At 44.3% G+C, this 19,959-nt stretch overlaps 12 non-coding genes and 12 pseudogenes across 12 annotated transcripts; all 24 read right to left on the bottom strand.

The window, feature by feature from the left end:
* Positions 1 to 1,110: 1,110 nt before the first annotated feature.
* Positions 1,111 to 1,229, bottom strand: LOC140017415 (5S ribosomal RNA). Its single transcript, XR_011823724.1, has one exon. It is a non-coding gene; the product is annotated as a 5S ribosomal RNA (ribosomal RNA).
* A 927-nt stretch (positions 1,230 to 2,156) lies between these two features.
* On the bottom strand, positions 2,157 to 2,274 carry LOC140020336 (5S ribosomal RNA; annotated as a pseudogene).
* Positions 2,275 to 2,685: 411 nt separating this feature from the next.
* LOC140017618 (5S ribosomal RNA) lies at positions 2,686 to 2,804 on the bottom strand. Its single transcript, XR_011823926.1, has one exon. It is a non-coding gene; the product is annotated as a 5S ribosomal RNA (ribosomal RNA).
* A 921-nt stretch (positions 2,805 to 3,725) lies between these two features.
* On the bottom strand, positions 3,726 to 3,849 carry LOC140019977 (5S ribosomal RNA; annotated as a pseudogene).
* Positions 3,850 to 4,260: 411 nt separating this feature from the next.
* On the bottom strand, positions 4,261 to 4,379 carry LOC140017870 (5S ribosomal RNA). The gene has a single exon (XR_011824176.1). It is a non-coding gene; the product is annotated as a 5S ribosomal RNA (ribosomal RNA).
* Positions 4,380 to 5,306: 927 nt separating this feature from the next.
* On the bottom strand, positions 5,307 to 5,424 carry LOC140020335 (5S ribosomal RNA; annotated as a pseudogene).
* Positions 5,425 to 5,835: 411 nt separating this feature from the next.
* On the bottom strand, positions 5,836 to 5,954 carry LOC140017414 (5S ribosomal RNA). The gene has a single exon (XR_011823723.1). It is a non-coding gene; the product is annotated as a 5S ribosomal RNA (ribosomal RNA).
* Positions 5,955 to 6,882: 928 nt separating this feature from the next.
* Positions 6,883 to 7,000, bottom strand: LOC140019871 (5S ribosomal RNA; annotated as a pseudogene).
* Positions 7,001 to 7,411: 411 nt separating this feature from the next.
* Positions 7,412 to 7,530, bottom strand: LOC140017868 (5S ribosomal RNA). The gene has a single exon (XR_011824174.1). It is a non-coding gene; the product is annotated as a 5S ribosomal RNA (ribosomal RNA).
* Positions 7,531 to 8,457: 927 nt separating this feature from the next.
* Positions 8,458 to 8,575, bottom strand: LOC140020334 (5S ribosomal RNA; annotated as a pseudogene).
* A 411-nt stretch (positions 8,576 to 8,986) lies between these two features.
* Positions 8,987 to 9,105, bottom strand: LOC140017413 (5S ribosomal RNA). The gene has a single exon (XR_011823722.1). It is a non-coding gene; the product is annotated as a 5S ribosomal RNA (ribosomal RNA).
* A 927-nt stretch (positions 9,106 to 10,032) lies between these two features.
* On the bottom strand, positions 10,033 to 10,150 carry LOC140020333 (5S ribosomal RNA; annotated as a pseudogene).
* Positions 10,151 to 10,561: 411 nt separating this feature from the next.
* Positions 10,562 to 10,680, bottom strand: LOC140017946 (5S ribosomal RNA). The gene has a single exon (XR_011824251.1). It is a non-coding gene; the product is annotated as a 5S ribosomal RNA (ribosomal RNA).
* A 926-nt stretch (positions 10,681 to 11,606) lies between these two features.
* LOC140019870 (5S ribosomal RNA) lies at positions 11,607 to 11,724 on the bottom strand (annotated as a pseudogene).
* A 925-nt stretch (positions 11,725 to 12,649) lies between these two features.
* On the bottom strand, positions 12,650 to 12,767 carry LOC140020331 (5S ribosomal RNA; annotated as a pseudogene).
* Positions 12,768 to 13,178: 411 nt separating this feature from the next.
* Positions 13,179 to 13,297, bottom strand: LOC140017412 (5S ribosomal RNA). The gene has a single exon (XR_011823721.1). It is a non-coding gene; the product is annotated as a 5S ribosomal RNA (ribosomal RNA).
* A 928-nt stretch (positions 13,298 to 14,225) lies between these two features.
* On the bottom strand, positions 14,226 to 14,343 carry LOC140019869 (5S ribosomal RNA; annotated as a pseudogene).
* A 411-nt stretch (positions 14,344 to 14,754) lies between these two features.
* On the bottom strand, positions 14,755 to 14,873 carry LOC140017867 (5S ribosomal RNA). Its single transcript, XR_011824173.1, has one exon. It is a non-coding gene; the product is annotated as a 5S ribosomal RNA (ribosomal RNA).
* Positions 14,874 to 15,801: 928 nt separating this feature from the next.
* LOC140020329 (5S ribosomal RNA) lies at positions 15,802 to 15,919 on the bottom strand (annotated as a pseudogene).
* Positions 15,920 to 16,330: 411 nt separating this feature from the next.
* On the bottom strand, positions 16,331 to 16,449 carry LOC140017411 (5S ribosomal RNA). Its single transcript, XR_011823720.1, has one exon. It is a non-coding gene; the product is annotated as a 5S ribosomal RNA (ribosomal RNA).
* A 927-nt stretch (positions 16,450 to 17,376) lies between these two features.
* On the bottom strand, positions 17,377 to 17,494 carry LOC140020328 (5S ribosomal RNA; annotated as a pseudogene).
* Positions 17,495 to 17,905: 411 nt separating this feature from the next.
* On the bottom strand, positions 17,906 to 18,024 carry LOC140017945 (5S ribosomal RNA). Its single transcript, XR_011824250.1, has one exon. It is a non-coding gene; the product is annotated as a 5S ribosomal RNA (ribosomal RNA).
* A 926-nt stretch (positions 18,025 to 18,950) lies between these two features.
* On the bottom strand, positions 18,951 to 19,068 carry LOC140020327 (5S ribosomal RNA; annotated as a pseudogene).
* Positions 19,069 to 19,479: 411 nt separating this feature from the next.
* On the bottom strand, positions 19,480 to 19,598 carry LOC140017410 (5S ribosomal RNA). The gene has a single exon (XR_011823719.1). It is a non-coding gene; the product is annotated as a 5S ribosomal RNA (ribosomal RNA).
* Positions 19,599 to 19,959: the final 361 nt, after the last annotated feature.

The following is a 19,959-nucleotide window of genomic DNA, read 5'->3' as shown; positions in this document are numbered from 1 at the left end:
TCGTTCCGACGGAGCTAAATTACTACAGCATAAAGAACGAAGGGGAAATTTGGATTTCGAAACAAAAAAGGGAGGGGTGCAATACGAGGATTTCCCAGGGGGTCACCTAGGGGTGTCAACGGGCCGGGTCCGGGCCGGAATTCATTATTCCGGACCCGGACCCGGATCCGACCCGTTTACCCGACGGGTCTTTTATTCGGTGTTCCGGATCCGGACCCGGCGAGTCTCGGATCCGGGTCGGGTCTACCCGAACAAATTTGCCAAAATTTATAATTTCTAACAAAAAAGAGAAAAAGATATATTTGTAAACAAATTTCTAGCTAATGCAAAGAAAAAACCAAATAAGAAAATAAATCAAATTGATTTTACTCAAATACATCATCCTAATCAAATTATATTGATAATATATATTTTTTATAAATTATTAAATCATTTATATCCGGATCCGGGTCTAATACGGGTCGGAATACTATATTCCGTATCCGACCCGTTTTTTTGTTTGAAAAAACGGATCCGGATCCGGATAACGGAATTAAATCCCTACCCATACCCGCAAAAATTTCAGGGATCCGATCCGGATTCAGACCCCACCCGTTGACCGGCCTAGGATCACCCATCCTAGTACTACTGTCGCCCAAGCACGCTTAACTTCGAAGTTCTGATGGGATCCGGTGCATTAGTGCTGGTATGATCGCACCCGCCATGTTCCTTTCGCTTTATTCTTTTAAACTGTCACGTCCTGTGAAGCAGTTTGGCTTTTCTGGACCCGAATTCATTCTAAGCGTCAATTCATGAATTTCCTCTCATCCTTTTATTTATTTACTTTTATATTTTTTTCTTGTTGCTTTGCACCTTTTTTTTCCCTCGTCGAACAAGTCTCAATTATCCTGAATTTGATCCTTCACGCTTGCGCTTATACATTTGCGCCGACAACTTTGACCGACGATCCGGGCTTCGATCCAGCCGTACCGTTCCTGACTTGTCTCGCGCCTTCAGATCCGCCTTCATGCTTCGATGAGAAGCAAAATTTAAAGCAATCGTTCCGACGGAGCTAAATTACTACAGCATAAAGAACGAAGGGGAAATTTGGATTTCGAAACAAAAAAGGGAGGGGTGCAACACGAGGACTTCCCAGGGGGTCACCCATCCTAGTACTACTCTCGCCCAAGCACGCTTAACTTCGGAGTTCTGATGGGATCCGGTGCATTAGTGCTGGTATGATCGCACCCGCCATGTTCCTTTCGCTTTATTCTTTTAAACTGCCCCGTCCTGTGAAGCAGTGTGGCTTTTCTGGACCCGAATTCATTTTAAGCGTCAATTCAAGAATTTCCCCTCATCCTTTTATTTATTTACTTTTACATTTTTTTCTTGTTGATTTGCACCATTTTTTTTTCCCTCGTCGCGCAACTCTCAATTATCCTGAAATTGATCCTTCACGCTTGCGCTTATACATTTGCGCCGACAACTTTGACCGACGATCCGGGCTTCGATCCAGCCGTACCGTTCCTGACTTGTCTCGCGCCTTCAGATCCGCCTTCATGCTTCGATGAGAAGCAAAATATAAAGCAATCGTTCCGACGGAGCTAAATTACTACAGCATAAAGAACGAAGGGGAAATTTGGATTTCGAAACAAAAAAGGGAGGGGTGCAACACGAGGATTTCCCAGGGGGTCACCTAGGGGTGTCAACGGGCCGGGTCCGGGCCGGAATTCATTATTCCGGACCCGGACCCGGATCCGACCCGTTTACCCGACGGGTCTTTTATTCTGTGTTCCGGATCCGGACCCGGCGAGTCTCGGATCCGGGTCGGGTCTACCCGAACAAATTTGCCAAAATTTATAATTTCTAACAAAAAAGAGAAAAAGATATATTTGTAAACAAATTTCTAGCTAATGCAAAGAAAAAACCAAATAAGAAAATAAATCAAATTGATTTTACTCAAATACATCATCCTAATCAAATTATATTGATAATATATATTTTTTATAAATTATTAAATCATTTATATCCGGATCCGGGTCCAATACGGGTCGGAATACTATATTCCGTATCCGACCCGTTTTTTTGTTTGAAAAAACGGATCCGGATCCGGATAACGGAATTAAATCCCTACCCATACCCGCAAAAATTTCAGGGATCCGATCCGGATCCGGGTGTAGACCCGACCCGTTGACCGGCCTAGGGTCACCCATCCTGGTACTACTGTCGCCCAAGCACGCTTAACTTCGAAGTTCTGATGGGATCCGGTGCATTAGTGCTGGTATGATCGCACCCGCCATGTTCCTTTCGCTTTATTCTTTTAAACTGTCACGTCCTGTGAAGCAGTTTGGCTTTTCTGGACCCGAATTCATTCTAAGCGTCAATTCATGAATTTCCTCTCATCCTTTTATTTATTTACTTTTATATTTTTTTCTTGTTGCTTTGCACCTTTTTTTTCCCTCGTCGAACAAGTCTCAATTATCCTGAAATTGATCCTTCACGCTTGCGCTTATACATTTGCGCCGACAACTTTGACCGACGATCCGGGCTTCGATCCAGCCGTACCGTTCCTGACTTGTCTCGCGCCTTCAGATCCGCCTTCATGCTTCGATGAGAAGCAAAATTTAAAGCAATCGTTCCGACGGAGCTAAATTACTACAGCATAAAGAACGAAGGGGAAATTTGGATTTCGAAACAAAAAAGGGAGGGGTGCAACACGAGGACTTCCCATGGGGTCACCCATCCTAGTACTACTCTCGCCCAAGCACGCTTAACTTCGGAGTTCTGATGGGATCCGGAGCATTAGTGCTGGTATGATCGCACCCGCCATGTTCCTTTCGCTTTATTCTTTTAAACTGCCCCGTCCTGTGAAGCAGTGTGGCTTTTCTGGACCCGAATTCATTTTAAGCGTCAATTCAAGAATTTCCCCTCATCCTTTTATTTATTTACTTTTACATTTTTTTCTTGTTGATTTGCACCATTTTTTTTTCCCTCGTCGCGCAACTCTCAATTATCCTGAAATTGATCCTTCACGCTTGCGCTTATACATTTGCGCCGACAACTTTGACCGACGATCCGGGCTTCGATCCAGCCGTACCGTTCCTGACTTGTCTCGCGCCTTCAGATCCGCCTTCATGCTTCGATGAGAAGCAAAATATAAAGCAATCGTTCCGACGGAGCTAAATTACTACAGCATAAAGAACGAAGGGGAAATTTGGATTTCGAAACAAAAAAGGGAGGGGTGCAACACGAGGATTTCCCAGGGGGTCACCTAGGGGTGTCAACGGGCCGGGTCCGGGCCGGAATTCATTATTCCGGACCCGGACCCGGATCCGACCCGTTTACCCGACGGGTCTTTTATTCTGTGTTCCGGATCCGGACCCGGCGAGTCTCGGATCCGGGTCGGCTCTACCCGAACAAATTTGCCAAAATTTATAATTTCTAACAAAAAAGAGAAAAAGATATATTTGTAAACAAATTTCTAGCTAATGCAAAGAAAAAACCAAATACGAAAATAAATCAAATTGATTTTACTCAAATACATCATCCTAATCAAATTATATTGATAATATATATTTTTTATAAATTATTAAATCATTTATATCCGGATCCGGGTCCAATACGGGTCGGAATACTATATTCCGTATCCGACCCGTTTTTTTGTTTGAAAAAACGGATCCGGATCCGGATAACGGAATTAAATCCCTACCCATACCCGCAAAAATTTCAGGGATCCGATCCGGATCCGGGTGTAGACCCGACCCGTTTACCGGCCTAGGGTCACCCATCCTGGTACTACTGTCGCCCAAGCACGCTTAACTTCGAAGTTCTGATGGGATCCGGTGCATTAGTGCTGGTATGATCGCACCCGCCATGTTCCTTTCGCTTTATTCTTTTAAACTGTCACGTCCTGTGAAGCAGTTTGGCTTTTCTGGACCCGAATTCATTCTAAGCGTCAATTCATGAATTTCCTCTCATCCTTTTATTTATTTACTTTTATATTTTTTTCTTGTTGCTTTGCACCTTTTTTTTCCCTCGTCGAACAACTCTCAATTATCCTGAAATTGATCCTTCACGCTTGCGCTTATACATTTGCGCCGACAACTTTGACCGACGATCCGGGCTTCGATCCAGCCGTACCGTTCCTGACTTGTCTCGCGCCTTCAGATCCGCCTTCATGCTTCGATGAGAAGCAAAATATAAAGCAATCGTTCCGACGGAGCTAAATTACTACAGCATAAAGAACGAAGGGGAAATTTGGATTTCGAAACAAAAAAGGGAGGGGTGCAACACGAGGACTTCCCAGGGGGTCACCCATCCTAGTACTACTATCGCCCAAGCACGCTTAACTTCGGAGTTCTGATGGGATCCGGTGCATTAGTGCTGGTATGATCGCACCCGCCATGTTCCTTTCGCTTTATTCTTTTAAACTGCCCCGTCCTGTGAAGCAGTGTGGCTTTTCTGGACCCGAATTCATTCTAAGCGTCAATTCAAGAATTTCCCCTCATCCTTTTATTTATTTACTTTTACATTTTTTTCTTGTTGATTTGCACCATTTTTTTTTCCCTCGTCGCGCAACTCTCAATTATCCTGAAATTGATCCTTCACGCTTGCGCTTATACATTTGCGCCGACAACTTTGACCGACGATCCGGGCTTCGATCCAGCCGTACCGTTCCTGACTTGTCTCGCGCCTTCAGATCCGCCTTCATGCTTCGATGAGAAGCAAAATATAAAGCAATCGTTCCGACGGAGCTAAATTACTACAGCATAAAGAACGAAGGGGAAATTTGGATTTCGAAACAAAAAAGGGAGGGGTGCAACACGAGGATTTCCCAGGGGGTCACCTAGGGGTGTCAACGGGCCGGATCCGGGCCGGAATTCATTATTCCGGACCCGGACCCGGATCCGACCCGTTTACCCGACGGGTCTTTTATTCGGTGTTCCGGATCCGGACCCGGCGAGTCTCGGATCCGGGTCGGGTCTACCCGAACAAATTTGCCAAAATTTATAATTTCTAACAAAAAAGAGAAAAAGATATATTTGTAAACAAATTTCTAGCTAATGCAAAGAAAAAACCAAATAAGAAAATAAATCAAATTGATTTTACTCAAATACATCATCCTAATCAAATTATATTGATAATATATATTTTTTATAAATTATTGAATCATTTATATCCGGATCCGGGTCCAATACGGGTCGGAATACTATATTCCGTATCCGACCCGTTTTTTTGTTTGAAAAAACGGATCCGGATCCGGATAACGGAATTAAATCCCTACCCATACCCGCAAAAATTTCAGGGATCCGATCCGGATCCGGGTGTAGACCCGACCCGTTGACCGGCCTAGGGTCACCCATCCTGGTACTACTGTCGCCCAAGCACGCTTAACTTCGAAGTTCTGATGGGATCCGGTGCATTAGTGCTGGTATGATCGCACCCGCCATGTTCCTTTCGCTTTATTCTTTTAAACTGTCACGTCCTGTGAAGCAGTTTGGCTTTTCTGGACCCGAATTCATTCTAAGCGTCAATTCATGAATTTCCTCTCATCCTTTTATTTATTTACTTTTATATTTTTTTCTTGTTGCTTTGCACCTTTTTTTTCCCTCGTCGAACAAGTCTCAATTATCCTGAAATTGATCCTTCACGCTTGCGCTTATACATTTGCGCCGACAACTTTGACCGACGATCCGGGCTTCGATCCAGCCGTACCGTTCCTGACTTGTCTCGCGCCTTCAGATCCGCCTTCATGCTTCGATGAGAAGCAAAATATAAAGCAATCGTTCCGACGGAGCTAAATTACTACAGCATAAAGAACGAAGGGGAAATTTGGATTTCGAAACAAAAAAGGGAGGGGTGCAACACGAGGACTTCCCAGGGGGTCACCCATCCTAGTACTACTCTCGCCCAAGCACGCTTAACTTCGGAGTTCTGATGGGATCCGGTGCATTAGTGCTGGTATGATCGCACCCGCCATGTTCCTTTCGCTTTATTCTTTTAAACTGCCCCGTCCTGTGAAGCAGTGTGGCTTTTCTGGACCCGAATTCATTCTAAGCGTCAATTCAAGAATTTCCCCTCATCCTTTTATTTATTTACTTTTACATTTTTTTCTTGTTGATTTGCACCATTTTTTTTTCCCTCGTCGCGCAACTCTCAATTATCCTGAAATTGATCCTTCACGCTTGCGCTTATACATTTGCGCCGACAACTTTGACCGACGATCCGGGCTTCGATCCAGCCGTACCGTTCCTGACTTGTCTCGCGCCTTCAGATCCGCCTTCATGCTTCGATGAGAAGCAAAATATAAAGCAATCGTTCCGACGGAGCTAAATTACTACAGCATAAAGAACGAAGGGGAAATTTGGATTTCGAAACAAAAAAGGGAGGGGTGCAACACGAGGATTTCCCAGGGGGTCACCTAGGGGTGTCAACGGGCCGGGGTCCGGGCCGGAATTCATTATTCCGGACCCGGACCCGGATCCGACCCGTTTACCCGACGGGTCTTTTATTCGGTGTTCCGGATCCGGACCCGGCGAGTCTCGGATCCGGGTCGGGTCTACCCGAACAAATTTGCCAAAATTTATAATTTCTAACAAAAAAGAGAAAAAGATATATTTGTAAACAAATTTCTAGCTAATGCAAAGAAAAAACCAAATAAGAAAATAAATCAAATTGATTTTACTCAAATACATCATCCTAATCAAATTATATTGATAATATATATTTTTTATAAATTATTAAATCATTTATATCCGGATCCGGGTCTAATACGGGTCGGAATACTATATTCCGTATCCGACCCGTTTTTTTGTTTGAAAAAACGGATCCGGATCCGGATAACGGAATTAAATCCCTACCCATACCCGCAAAAATTTCAGGGATCCGATCCGGATCCGGGTGTAGACCCGACCCGTTGACCGGCCTAGGGTCACCCATCCTAGTACTACTGTCGCCCAAGCACGCTTAACTTCGAAGTTCTGATGGGATCCGGTGCATTAGTGCTGGTATGATCGCACCCGCCATGTTCCTTTCGCTTTATTCTTTTAAACTGCCACGTCCTGTGAAGCAGTTTGGCTTTTTTGGACCCGAATTCATTCTAAGCGTCAATTCATGAATTTCCTCTCATCCTTTTATTTATTTACTTTTATATTTTTTTCTTGTTGCTTTGCACCTTTTTTTTCTCTCGTCGAACAACTCTCAATTATCCTGAAATTGATCCTTCACGCTTGCGCTTATACATTTGCGCCGACAACTTTGACCGACGATCCGGGTTTCGATCCAGCCGTACCGTTCCTGACTTGTCTCGCGCCTTCAGATCCGCCTTCATGCTTCGATGAGAAGCAAAATATAAAGCAATCGTTCCGACGGAGCTAAATTACTACAGCATAAAGAACGAAGGGGAAATTTGGATTTCGAAACAAAAAAGGGAGGGGTGCAACACGAGGACTTCCCAGGGGGTCACCCATCCTAGTACTACTATCGCCCAAGCACGCTTAACTTCGGAGTTCTGATGGGATCCGGTGCATTAGTGCTGGTATGATCGCACCCGCCATGTTCCTTTCGCTTTATTCTTTTAAACTGCCCCGTCCTGTGAAGCAGTGTGGCTTTTCTGGACCCGAATTCATTCTAAGCGTCAATTCAAGAATTTCCCCTCATCCTTTTATTTATTTACTTTTACATTTTTTTCTTGTTGATTTGCACCATTTTTTTTTCCCTCGTCGCGCAACTCTCAATTATCCTGAAATTGATCCTTCACGCTTGCGCTTATACATTTGCGCCGACAACTTTGACCGACGATCCGGGCTTCGATCCAGCCGTACCGTTCCTGACTTGTCTCGCGCCTTCAGATCCGCCTTCATGCTTCGATGAGAAGCAAAATATAAAGCAATCGTTCCGACGGAGCTAAATTACTACAGCATAAAGAGCGAAGGGGAAATTTGGATTTCGAAACAAAAAAGGGAGGGGTGCAACACGAGGATTTCCCAGGGGGTCACCTAGGGGTGTCAACGGGCCGGGTCCGGGCCGGAATTCATTATTCCGGACCCGGACCCGGATCCGACCCGTTTACCCGACGGGTCTTTTATTCTGTGTTCCGGATCCGGACCCGGCGAGTCTCGGATCCGGGTCGGGTCTACCCGAACAAATTTGCCAAAATTTATAATTTCTAACAAAAAAGAGAAAAAGATATATTTGTAAACAAATTTCTAGCTAATGCAAAGAAAAAACCAAATAAGAAAATAAATCAAATTGATTTTACTCAAATACATCATCCTAATCAAATTATATTGATAATATATATTTTTTATAAATTATTAAATCATTTATATCCGGATCCGGGTCTAATACGGGTCGGAATACTATATTCCGTATCCGACCCGTTTTTTTGTTTGAAAAAACGGATCCGGATCCGGATAACGGAATTAAATCCCTACCCATACCCGCAAAAATTTCAGGGATCCGATCCGGATCCGGGTGTAGACCCGACCCGTTGACCGGCCTAGGGTCACCCATCCTGGTACTACTGTCGCCCAAGCACGCTTAACTTCGAAGTTCTGATGGGATCCGGTGCATTAGTGCTGGTATGATCGCACCCGCCATGTTCCTTTCGCTTTATTCTTTTAAACTGTCACGTCCTGTGAAGCAGTTTGGCTTTTCTGGACCCGAATTCATTCTAAGCGTCAATTCATGAATTTCCTCTCATCCTTTTATTTATTTACTTTTATATTTTTTTCTTGTTGCTTTGCACCTTTTTTTTCCCTCGTCGAACAACTCTCAATTATCCTGAAATTGATCCTTCACGCTTGCGCTTATACATTTGCGCCGACAACTTTGACCGACGATCCGGGCTTCGATCCAGCCGTACCGTTCCTGACTTGTCTCGCGCCTTCAGATCCGCCTTCATGCTTCGATGAGAAGCAAAATATAAAGCAATCGTTCCGACGGAGCTAAATTACTACAGCATAAAGAACGAAGGGGAAATTTGGATTTCGAAACAAAAAAGGGAGGGGTGCAACACGAGGACTTCCCAGGGGGTCACCCATCCTAGTACTACTCTCGCCCAAGCACGCTTAACTTCGGAGTTCTGATGGGATCCGGTGCATTAGTGCTGGTATGATCGCACCCGCCATGTTCCTTTCGCTTTATTCTTTTAAACTGCCCCGTCCTGTGAAGCAGTGTGGCTTTTCTGGACCCGAATTCATTTTAAGCGTCAATTCAAGAATTTCCCCTCATCCTTTTATTTATTTACTTTTACATTTTTTTCTTGTTGATTTGCACCATTTTTTTTTCCCTCGTCGCGCAACTCTCAATTATCCTGAAATTGATCCTTCACGCTTGCGCTTAAACATTTGCGCCGACAACTTTGACCGACGATCCGGGCTTCGATCCAGCCGTACCGTTCCTGACTTGTCTCGCGCCTTCAGATCCGCCTTCATGCTTCGATGAGAAGCAAAATATAAAGCAATCGTTCCGACGGAGCTAAATTACTACAGCATAAAGAACGAACGGGAAATTTGGATTTCGAAACAAAAAAGGGAGGGATGCAACACGAGGATTTCCCAGGGGGTCACCTAGGGGTGTCAACGGGCCGGGTCCGGGCCGGAATTCATTATTCCGGACCCGGACCCGGATCCGACCCGTTTACCCGACGGGTCTTTTATTCGGTGTTCCGGATCCGGACCCGGCGAGTCTCGGATCCGGGTCGGGTCTACCCGAACAAATTTGCCAAAATTTATAATTTCTAACAAAAAAGAGAAAAAGATATATTTGTAAACAAATTTCTAGCTAATGCAAAGAAAAAACCAAATAAGAAAATAAATCAAATTGATTTTACTCAAATACATCATCCTAATCAAATTATATTGATAATATATATTTTTTATAAATTATTAAATCATTTATATCCGGATCCGGGTCCAATACGGGTCGGAATACTATATTCCGTATCCGACCCGTTTTTTTGTTTGAAAAAACGGATCCGGATCCGGATAACGGAATTAAATCCCTACCCATACCCGCAAAAATTTCAGGGATCCGATCCGGATCCGGGTGTAGACCCGACCCGTTGACCGGCCTAGGGTCACCCATCCTGGTACTACTGTCGCCCAAGCACGCTTAACTTCGAAGTTCTGATGGGATCCGGTGCATTAGTGCTGGTATGATCGCACCCGCCATGTTCCTTTCGCTTTATTCTTTTAAACTGTCACGTCCTGTGAAGCAGTTTGGCTTTTCTGGACCCGAATTCATTCTAAGCGTCAATTCATGAATTTCCTCTCATCCTTTTATTTATTTACTTTTATATTTTTTTCTTGTTGCTTTGCACCTTTTTTTTCCCTCGTCGAACAACTCTCAATTATCCTGAAATTGATCCTTCACGCTTGCGCTTATACATTTGCGCCGACAACTTTGACCGACGATCCGGGCTTCGATCCAGCCGTACCGTTCCTGACTTGTCTCGCGCCTTCAGATCCGCCTTCATGCTTCGATGAGAAGCAAAATATAAAGCAATCGTTCCGACGGAGCTAAATTACTACAGCATAAAGAACGAAGGGGAAATTTGGATTTCGAAACAAAAAAGGGAGGGGTGCAACAAGAGGACTTCCCAGGGGGTCACCCATCCTAGTACTACTCTCGCCCAAGCACGCTTAACTTCGGAGTTCTGATGGGATCCGGTGCATTAGTGCTGGTATGATCGCACCCGCCATGTTCCTTTCGCTTTATTCTTTTAAACTGCCCCGTCCTGTGAAGCAGTGTGGCTTTTCTGGACCCGAATTCATTTTAAGCGTCAATTCAAGAATTTCCTCTCATCCTTTTATTTATTTACTTTTACATTTTTTTCTTGTTGATTTGCACCATTTTTTTTCCCTCGTCGCGCAACTCTCAATTATCCTGAAATTGATCCTTCACGCTTGCGCTTATACATTTGCGCCGACAACTTTGACCGACGATCCTGGCTTCGCTCCAGCCGTACCGTTCCTGACTTGTCTCGCGCCTTCAGATCCGCCTTCATGCTTCGATGAGAAGCAAAATATAAAGCAATCGTTCCGACGGAGCTAAATTACTACAGCATAAAGAACGAAGGGGAAATTTGGATTTCGAAACAAAAAAGGGAGGGGTGCAACACGAGGATTTCCCAGGGGGTCACCTAGGGGTGTCAACGGGCCGGGTCCGGGCCGGAATTCATTATTCCGGACCCGGACCCGGATCCGACCAGTTTACCCGACGGGTCTTTTATTCGGTGTTCCGGATCCGGACCCGGCGAGTCTCGGATCCGGGTCGGGTCTACCCGAACAAATTTGCCAAAATTTATAATTTCTAACAAAAAAGAGAAAAAGATATATTTGTAAACAAATTTCTAGCTAATGCAAAGAAAAAACCAAATAAGAAAATAAATCAAATTGATTTTACTCAAATACATCATCCTAATCAAATTATATTGATAATATATATTTTTTATAAATTATTAAATCATTTATATCCGGATCCGGGTCCAATACGGGTCGGAATACTATATTCCGTATCCGACCCGTTTTTTTGTTTGAAAAAACGGATCCGGATCCGGATAACGGAATTAAATCCCTACCCATACCCGCAAAAATTTCAGGGATCCGATCCGGATCCGGGTGTAGACCCGACCCGTTGACCGGCCTAGGGTCACCCATCCTAGTACTACTGTCGCCCAAGCACGCTTAACTTCGAAGTTCTGATGGGATCCGGTGCATTAGTGCTGGTATGATCGCACCCGCCATGTTCCTTTCGCTTTATTCTTTTAAACTGCCACGTCCTGTGAAGCAGTTTGGCTTTTTTGGACCCGAATTCATTCTAAGCGTCAATTCATGAATTTCCTCTCATCCTTTTATTTATTTACTTTTATATTTTTTTCTTGTTGCTTTGCACCTTTTTTTTCTCTCGTCGAACAACTCTCAATTATCCTGAAATTGATCCTTCACGCTTGCGCTTATACATTTGCGCCGACAACTTTGACCGACGATCCGGGCTTCGATCCAGCCGTACCGTTCCTGACTTGTCTCGCGCCTTCAGATCCGCCTTCATGCTTCGATGAGAAGCAAAATATAAAGCAATCGTTCCGACGGAGCTAAATTACTACAGCATAAAGAGCGAAGGGGAAATTTGGATTTCGAAACAAAAAAGGGAGGGGTGCAACACGAGGATTTCCCAGGGGGTCACCTAGGGGTGTCAACGGGCCGGGTCCGGGCCGGAATTCATTATTCCGGACCCGGACCCGGATCCGACCCGTTTACCCGACGGGTCTTTTATTCTGTGTTCCGGATCCGGACCCGGCGAGTCTCGGATCCGGGTCGGGTCTACCCGAACAAATTTGCCAAAATTTATAATTTCTAACAAAAAAGAGAAAAAGATATATTTGTAAACAAATTTCTAGCTAATGCAAAGAAAAAACCAAATAAGAAAATAAATCAAATTGATTTTACTCAAATACATCATCCTAATCAAATTATATTGATAATATATATTTTTTATAAATTATTGAATCATTTATATCCGGATCCGGGTCCAATACGGGTCGGAATACTATATTCCGTATCCGACCCGTTTTTTTGTTTGAAAAAACGGATCCGGATCCGGATAACGGAATTAAATCCCTACCCATACCCGCAAAAATTTCAGGGATCCGATCCGGATCCGGGTGTAGACCCGACCCGTTGACCGGCCTAGGGTCACCCATCCTGGTACTACTGTCGCCCAAGCACGCTTAACTTCGAAGTTCTGATGGGATCCGGTGCATTAGTGCTGGTATGATCGCACCCGCCATGTTCCTTTCGCTTTATTCTTTTAAACTGTCACGTCCTGTGAAGCAGTTTGGCTTTTCTGGACCCGAATTCATTCTAAGCGTCAATTCATGAATTTCCTCTCATCCTTTTATTTATTTACTTTTATATTTTTTTCTTGTTGCTTTGCACCTTTTTTTTCCCTCGTCGAACAACTCTCAATTATCCTGAAATTGATCCTTCACGCTTGCGCTTATACATTTGCGCCGACAACTTTGACCGACGATCCGGGCTTCGATCCAGCCGTACCGTTCCTGACTTGTCTCGCGCCTTCAGATCCGCCTTCATGCTTCGATGAGAAGCAAAATATAAAGCAATCGTTCCGACGGAGCTAAATTACTACAGCATAAAGAACGAAGGGGAAATTTGGATTTCGAAACAAAAAAGGGAGGGGTGCAACACGAGGACTTCCCAGGGGGTCACCCATCCTAGTACTACTCTCGCCCAAGCACGCTTAACTTCGGAGTTCTGATGGGATCCGGTGCATTAGTGCTGGTATGATCGCACCCGCCATGTTCCTTTCGCTTTATTCTTTTAAACTGCCCCGTCCTGTGAAGCAGTGTGGCTTTTCTGGACCCGAATTCATTCTAAGCGTCAATTCAAGAATTTCCCCTCATCCTTTTATTTATTTACTTTTACATTTTTTTCTTGTTGATTTGCACCATTTTTTTTTCCCTCGTCGCGCAACTCTCAATTATCCTGAAATTGATCCTTCACGCTTGCGCTTATACATTTGCGCCGACAACTTTGACCGACGATCCGGGCTTCGATCCAGCCGTACCGTTCCTGACTTGTCTCGCGCCTTCAGATCCGCCTTCATGCTTCGATGAGAAGCAAAATATAAAGCAATCGTTCCGACGGAGCTAAATTACTACAGCATAAAGAACGAAGGGGAAATTTGGATTTCGAAACAAAAAAGGGAGGGGTGCAACACGAGGATTTCCCAGGGGGTCACCTAGGGGTGTCAACGGGCCGGGGTCCGGGCCGGAATTCATTATTCCGGACCCGGACCCGGATCCGACCCGTTTACCCGACGGGTCTTTTATTCGGTGTTCCGGATCCGGACCCGGCGAGTCTCGGATCCGGGTCGGGTCTACCCGAACAAATTTGCCAAAATTTATAATTTCTAACAAAAAAGAGAAAAAGATATATTTGTAAACAAATTTCTAGCTAATGCAAAGAAAAAACCAAATAAGAAAATAAATCAAATTGATTTTACTCAAATACATCATCCTAATCAAATTATATTGATAATATATATTTTTTATAAATTATTAAATCATTTATATCCGGATCCGGGTCTAATACGGGTCGGAATACTATATTCCGTATCCGACCCGTTTTTTTGTTTGAAAAAACGGATCCGGATCCGGATAACGGAATTAAATCCCTACCCATACCCGCAAAAATTTCAGGGATCCGATCCGGATCCGGGTGTAGACCCGACCCGTTGACCGGCCTAGGGTCACCCATCCTAGTACTACTGTCGCCCAAGCACGCTTAACTTCGAAGTTCTGATGGGATCCGGTGCATTAGTGCTGGTATGATCGCACCCGCCATGTTCCTTTCGCTTTATTCTTTTAAACTGCCACGTCCTGTGAAGCAGTTTGGCTTTTTTGGACCCGAATTCATTCTAAGCGTCAATTCATGAATTTCCTCTCATCCTTTTATTTATTTACTTTTATATTTTTTTCTTGTTGCTTTGCACCTTTTTTTTCTCTCGTCGAACAACTCTCAATTATCCTGAAATTGATCCTTCACGCTTGCGCTTATACATTTGCGCCGACAACTTTGACCGACGATCCGGGTTTCGATCCAGCCGTACCGTTCCTGACTTGTCTCGCGCCTTCAGATCCGCCTTCATGCTTCGATGAGAAGCAAAATATAAAGCAATCGTTCCGACGGAGCTAAATTACTACAGCATAAAGAACGAAGGGGAAATTTGGATTTCGAAACAAAAAAGGGAGGGGTGCAACACGAGGACTTCCCAGGGGGTCACCCATCCTAGTACTACTATCGCCCAAGCACGCTTAACTTCGGAGTTCTGATGGGATCCGGTGCATTAGTGCTGGTATGATCGCACCCGCCATGTTCCTTTCGCTTTATTCTTTTAAACTGCCCCGTCCTGTGAAGCAGTGTGGCTTTTCTGGACCCGAATTCATTCTAAGCGTCAATTCAAGAATTTCCCCTCATCCTTTTATTTATTTACTTTTACATTTTTTTCTTGTTGATTTGCACCATTTTTTTTTCCCTCGTCGCGCAACTCTCAATTATCCTGAAATTGATCCTTCACGCTTGCGCTTATACATTTGCGCCGACAACTTTGACCGACGATCCGGGCTTCGATCCAGCCGTACCGTTCCTGACTTGTCTCGCGCCTTCAGATCCGCCTTCATGCTTCGATGAGAAGCAAAATATAAAGCAATCGTTCCGACGGAGCTAAATTACTACAGCATAAAGAGCGAAGGGGAAATTTGGATTTCGAAACAAAAAAGGGAGGGGTGCAACACGAGGATTTCCCAGGGGGTCACCTAGGGGTGTCAACGGGCCGGGTCCGGGCCGGAATTCATTATTCCGGACCCGGACCCGGATCCGACCCGTTTACCCGACGGGTCTTTTATTCTGTGTTCCGGATCCGGACCCGGCGAGTCTCGGATCCGGGTCGGGTCTACCCGAACAAATTTGCCAAAATTTATAATTTCTAACAAAAAAGAGAAAAAGATATATTTGTAAACAAATTTCTAGCTAATGCAAAGAAAAAACCAAATAAGAAAATAAATCAAATTGATTTTACTCAAATACATCATCCTAATCAAATTATATTGATAATATATATTTTTTATAAATTATTAAATCATTTATATCCGGATCCGGGTCTAATACGGGTCGGAATACTATATTCCGTATCCGACCCGTTTTTTTGTTTGAAAAAACGGATCCGGATCCGGATAACGGAATTAAATCCCTACCCATACCCGCAAAAATTTCAGGGATTCCGATCCGGATCCGGGTGTAGACCCGACCCGTTGACCGGCCTAGGGTCACCCATCCTGGTACTACTGTCGCCCAAGCACGCTTAACTTCGAAGTTCTGATGGGATCCGGTGCATTAGTGCTGGTATGATCGCACCCGCCATGTTCCTTTCGCTTTATTCTTTTAAACTGTCACGTCCTGTGAAGCAGTTTGGCTTTTCTGGACCCGAATTCATTCTAAGCGTCAATTCATGAATTTCCTCTCATCCTTTTATTTATTTACTTTTATATTTTTTTCTTGTTGCTTTGCACCTTTTTTTTCCCTCGTCGAACAACTCTCAATTATCCTGAAATTGATCCTTCACGCTTGCGCTTATACATTTGCGCCGACAACTTTGACCGACGATCCGGGCTTCGATCCAGCCGTACCGTTCCTGACTTGTCTCGCGCCTTCAGATCCGCCTTCATGCTTCGATGAGAAGCAAAATATAAAGCAATCGTTCCGACGGAGCTAAATTACTACAGCATAAAGAACGAAGGGGAAATTTGGATTTCGAAACAAAAAAGGGAGGGGTGCAACACGAGGACTTCCCAGGGGGTCACCCATCCTAGTACTACTCTCGCCCAAGCACGCTTAACTTCGGAGTTCTGATGGGATCCGGTGCATTAGTGCTGGTATGATCGCACCCGCCATGTTCCTTTCGCTTTATTCTTTTAAACTGCCCCGTCCTGTGAAGCAGTGTGGCTTTTCTGGACCCGAATTCATTTTAAGCGTCAATTCAAGAATTTCCCCTCATCCTTTTATTTATTTACTTTTACATTTTTTTCTTGTTGATTTGCACCATTTTTTTTTCCCTCGTCGCGCAACTCTCAATTATCCTGAAATTGATCCTTCACGCTTGCGCTTAAACATTTGCGCCGACAACTTTGACCGACGATCCGGGCTTCGATCCAGCCGTACCGTTCCTGACTTGTCTCGCGCCTTCAGATCCGCCTTCATGCTTCGATGAGAAGCAAAATATAAAGCAATCGTTCCGACGGAGCTAAATTACTACAGCATAAAGAACGAACGGGAAATTTGGATTTCGAAACAAAAAAGGGAGGGATGCAACACGAGGATTTCCCAGGGGGTCACCTAGGGGTGTCAACGGGCCGGGTCCGGGCCGGAATTCATTATTCCGGACCCGGACCCGGATCCGACCCGTTTACCCGACGGGTCTTTTATTCGGTGTTCCGGATCCGGACCCGGCGAGTCTCGGATCCGGGTCGGGTCTACCCGAACAAATTTGCCAAAATTTATAATTTCTAACAAAAAAGAGAAAAAGATATATTTGTAAACAAATTTCTAGCTAATGCAAAGAAAAAACCAAATAAGAAAATAAATCAAATTGATTTTACTCAAATACATCATCCTAATCAAATTATATTGATAATATATATTTTTTATAAATTATTAAATCATTTATATCCGGATCCGGGTCCAATACGGGTCGGAATACTATATTCCGTATCCGACCCGTTTTTTTGTTTGAAAAAACGGATCCGGATCCGGATAACGGAATTAAATCCCTACCCATACCCGCAAAAATTTCAGGGATCCGATCCGGATCCGGGTGTAGACCCGACCCGTTGACCGGCCTAGGGTCACCCATCCTGGTACTACTGTCGCCCAAGCACGCTTAACTTCGAAGTTCTGATGGGATCCGGTGCATTAGTGCTGGTATGATCGCACCCGCCATGTTCCTTTCGCTTTATTCTTTTAAACTGTCACGTCCTGTGAAGCAGTTTGGCTTTTCTGGACCCGAATTCATTCTAAGCGTCAATTCATGAATTTCCTCTCATCCTTTTATTTATTTACTTTTATATTTTTTTCTTGTTGCTTTGCACCTTTTTTTTCCCTCGTCGAACAACTCTCAATTATCCTGAAATTGATCCTTCACGCTTGCGCTTATACATTTGCGCCGACAACTTTGACCGACGATCCGGGCTTCGATCCAGCCGTACCGTTCCTGACTTGTCTCGCGCCTTCAGATCCGCCTTCATGCTTCGATGAGAAGCAAAATATAAAGCAATCGTTCCGACGGAGCTAAATTACTACAGCATAAAGAACGAAGGGGAAATTTGGATTTCGAAACAAAAAAGGGAGGGGTGCAACAAGAGGACTTCCCAGGGGGTCACCCATCCTAGTACTACTCTCGCCCAAGCACGCTTAACTTCGGAGTTCTGATGGGATCCGGTGCATTAGTGCTGGTATGATCGCACCCGCCATGTTCCTTTCGCTTTATTCTTTTAAACTGCCCCGTCCTGTGAAGCAGTGTGGCTTTTCTGGACCCGAATTCATTTTAAGCGTCAATTCAAGAATTTCCTCTCATCCTTTTATTTATTTACTTTTACATTTTTTTCTTGTTGATTTGCACCATTTTTTTTCCCTCGTCGCGCAACTCTCAATTATCCTGAAATTGATCCTTCACGCTTGCGCTTATACATTTGCGCCGACAACTTTGACCGACGATCCTGGCTTCGCTCCAGCCGTACCGTTCCTGACTTGTCTCGCGCCTTCAGATCCGCCTTCATGCTTCGATGAGAAGCAAAATATAAAGCAATCGTTCCGACGGAGCTAAATTACTACAGCATAAAGAACGAAGGGGAAATTTGGATTTCGAAACAAAAAAGGGAGGGGTGCAACACGAGGATTTCCCAGGGGGTCACCTAGGGGTGTCAACGGGCCGGGTCCGGGCCGGAATTCATTATTCCGGACCCGGACCCGGATCCGACCAGTTTACCCGACGGGTCTTTTATTCGGTGTTCCGGATCCGGACCCGGCGAGTCTCGGATCCGGGTCGGGTCTACCCGAACAAATTTGCCAAAATTTATAATTTCTAACAAAAAAGAGAAAAAGATATATTTGTAAACAAATTTCTAGCTAATGCAAAGAAAAAACCAAATAAGAAAATAAATCAAATTGATTTTACTCAAATACATCATCCTAATCAAATTATATTGATAATATATATTTTTTATAAATTATTAAATCATTTATATCCGGATCCGGGTCCAATACGGGTCGGAATACTATATTCCGTATCCGACCCGTTTTTTTGTTTGAAAAAACGGATCCGGATCCGGATAACGGAATTAAATCCCTACCCATACCCGCAAAAATTTCAGGGATCCGATCCGGATCCGGGTGTAGACCCGACCCGTTGACCGGCCTAGGGTCACCCATCCTGGTACTACTGTCGCCCAAGCACGCTTAACTTCGAAGTTCTGATGGGATCCGGTGCATTAGTGCTGGTATGATCGCACCCGCCATGTTCCTTTCGCTTTATTCTTTTAAACTGTCACGTCCTGTGAAGCAGTTTGGCTTTTCTGGACCCGAATTCATTCTAAGCGTCAATTCATGAATTTCCTCTCATCCTTTTATTTATTTACTTTTATATTTTTTTCTTGTTGCTTTGCACCTTTTTTTTCCCTCGTCGAACAAGTCTCAATTATCCTGAAATTGATCCTTCACGCTTGCGCTTATACATTTGCGCCGACAACTTTGACCGACGATCCGGGCTTCGATCCAGCCGTACCGTTCCTGACTTGTCTCGCGCCTTCAGATCCGCCTTCATGCTTCGATGAGAAGCAAAATATAAAGCAATCGTTCCGACGGAGCTAAATTACTACAGCATAAAGAACGAAGGGGAAATTTGGATTTCGAAACAAAAAAGGGAGGGGTGCAACACGAGGACTTCCCAGGGGGTCACCCATCCTAGTACTACTCTCGCCCAAGCACGCTTAACTTCGGAGTTCTGATGGGATCCGGTGCATTAGTGCTGGTATGATCGCACCCGCCATGTTCCTTTCGCTTTATTCTTTTAAACTGCCCCGTCCTGTGAAGCAGTGTGGCTTTTCTGGACCCGAATTCATTTTAAGCGTCAATTCAAGAATTTCCCCTCATCCTTTTATTTATTTACTTTTACATTTTTTTCTTGTTGATTTGCACCATTTTTTTTTACTTCGTCGCGCAACTCTCAATTATCCTGAAATTGATCCTTCACGCTTGCGCTTATACATTTGCGCCGACAACTTTGACCGACGATCTGGGCTTCGATCCAGCCGTACCGTTCCTGACTTGTCTCGCGCCTTCAGATCCGCCTTCATGCTTCGATGAGAAGCAAAATATAAAGCAATCGTTCCGACGGAGCTAAATT

This window comes from Coffea arabica, chromosome 11c (assembly GCF_036785885.1).
Source record: "Coffea arabica cultivar ET-39 chromosome 11c, Coffea Arabica ET-39 HiFi, whole genome shotgun sequence".
NCBI lineage: Eukaryota > Viridiplantae > Streptophyta > Magnoliopsida > Gentianales > Rubiaceae > Coffea > Coffea arabica.
The sequence above is the reverse complement of the archived record's forward strand: the minus strand, read 5'-3'. Positions and strand labels throughout refer to the sequence as shown.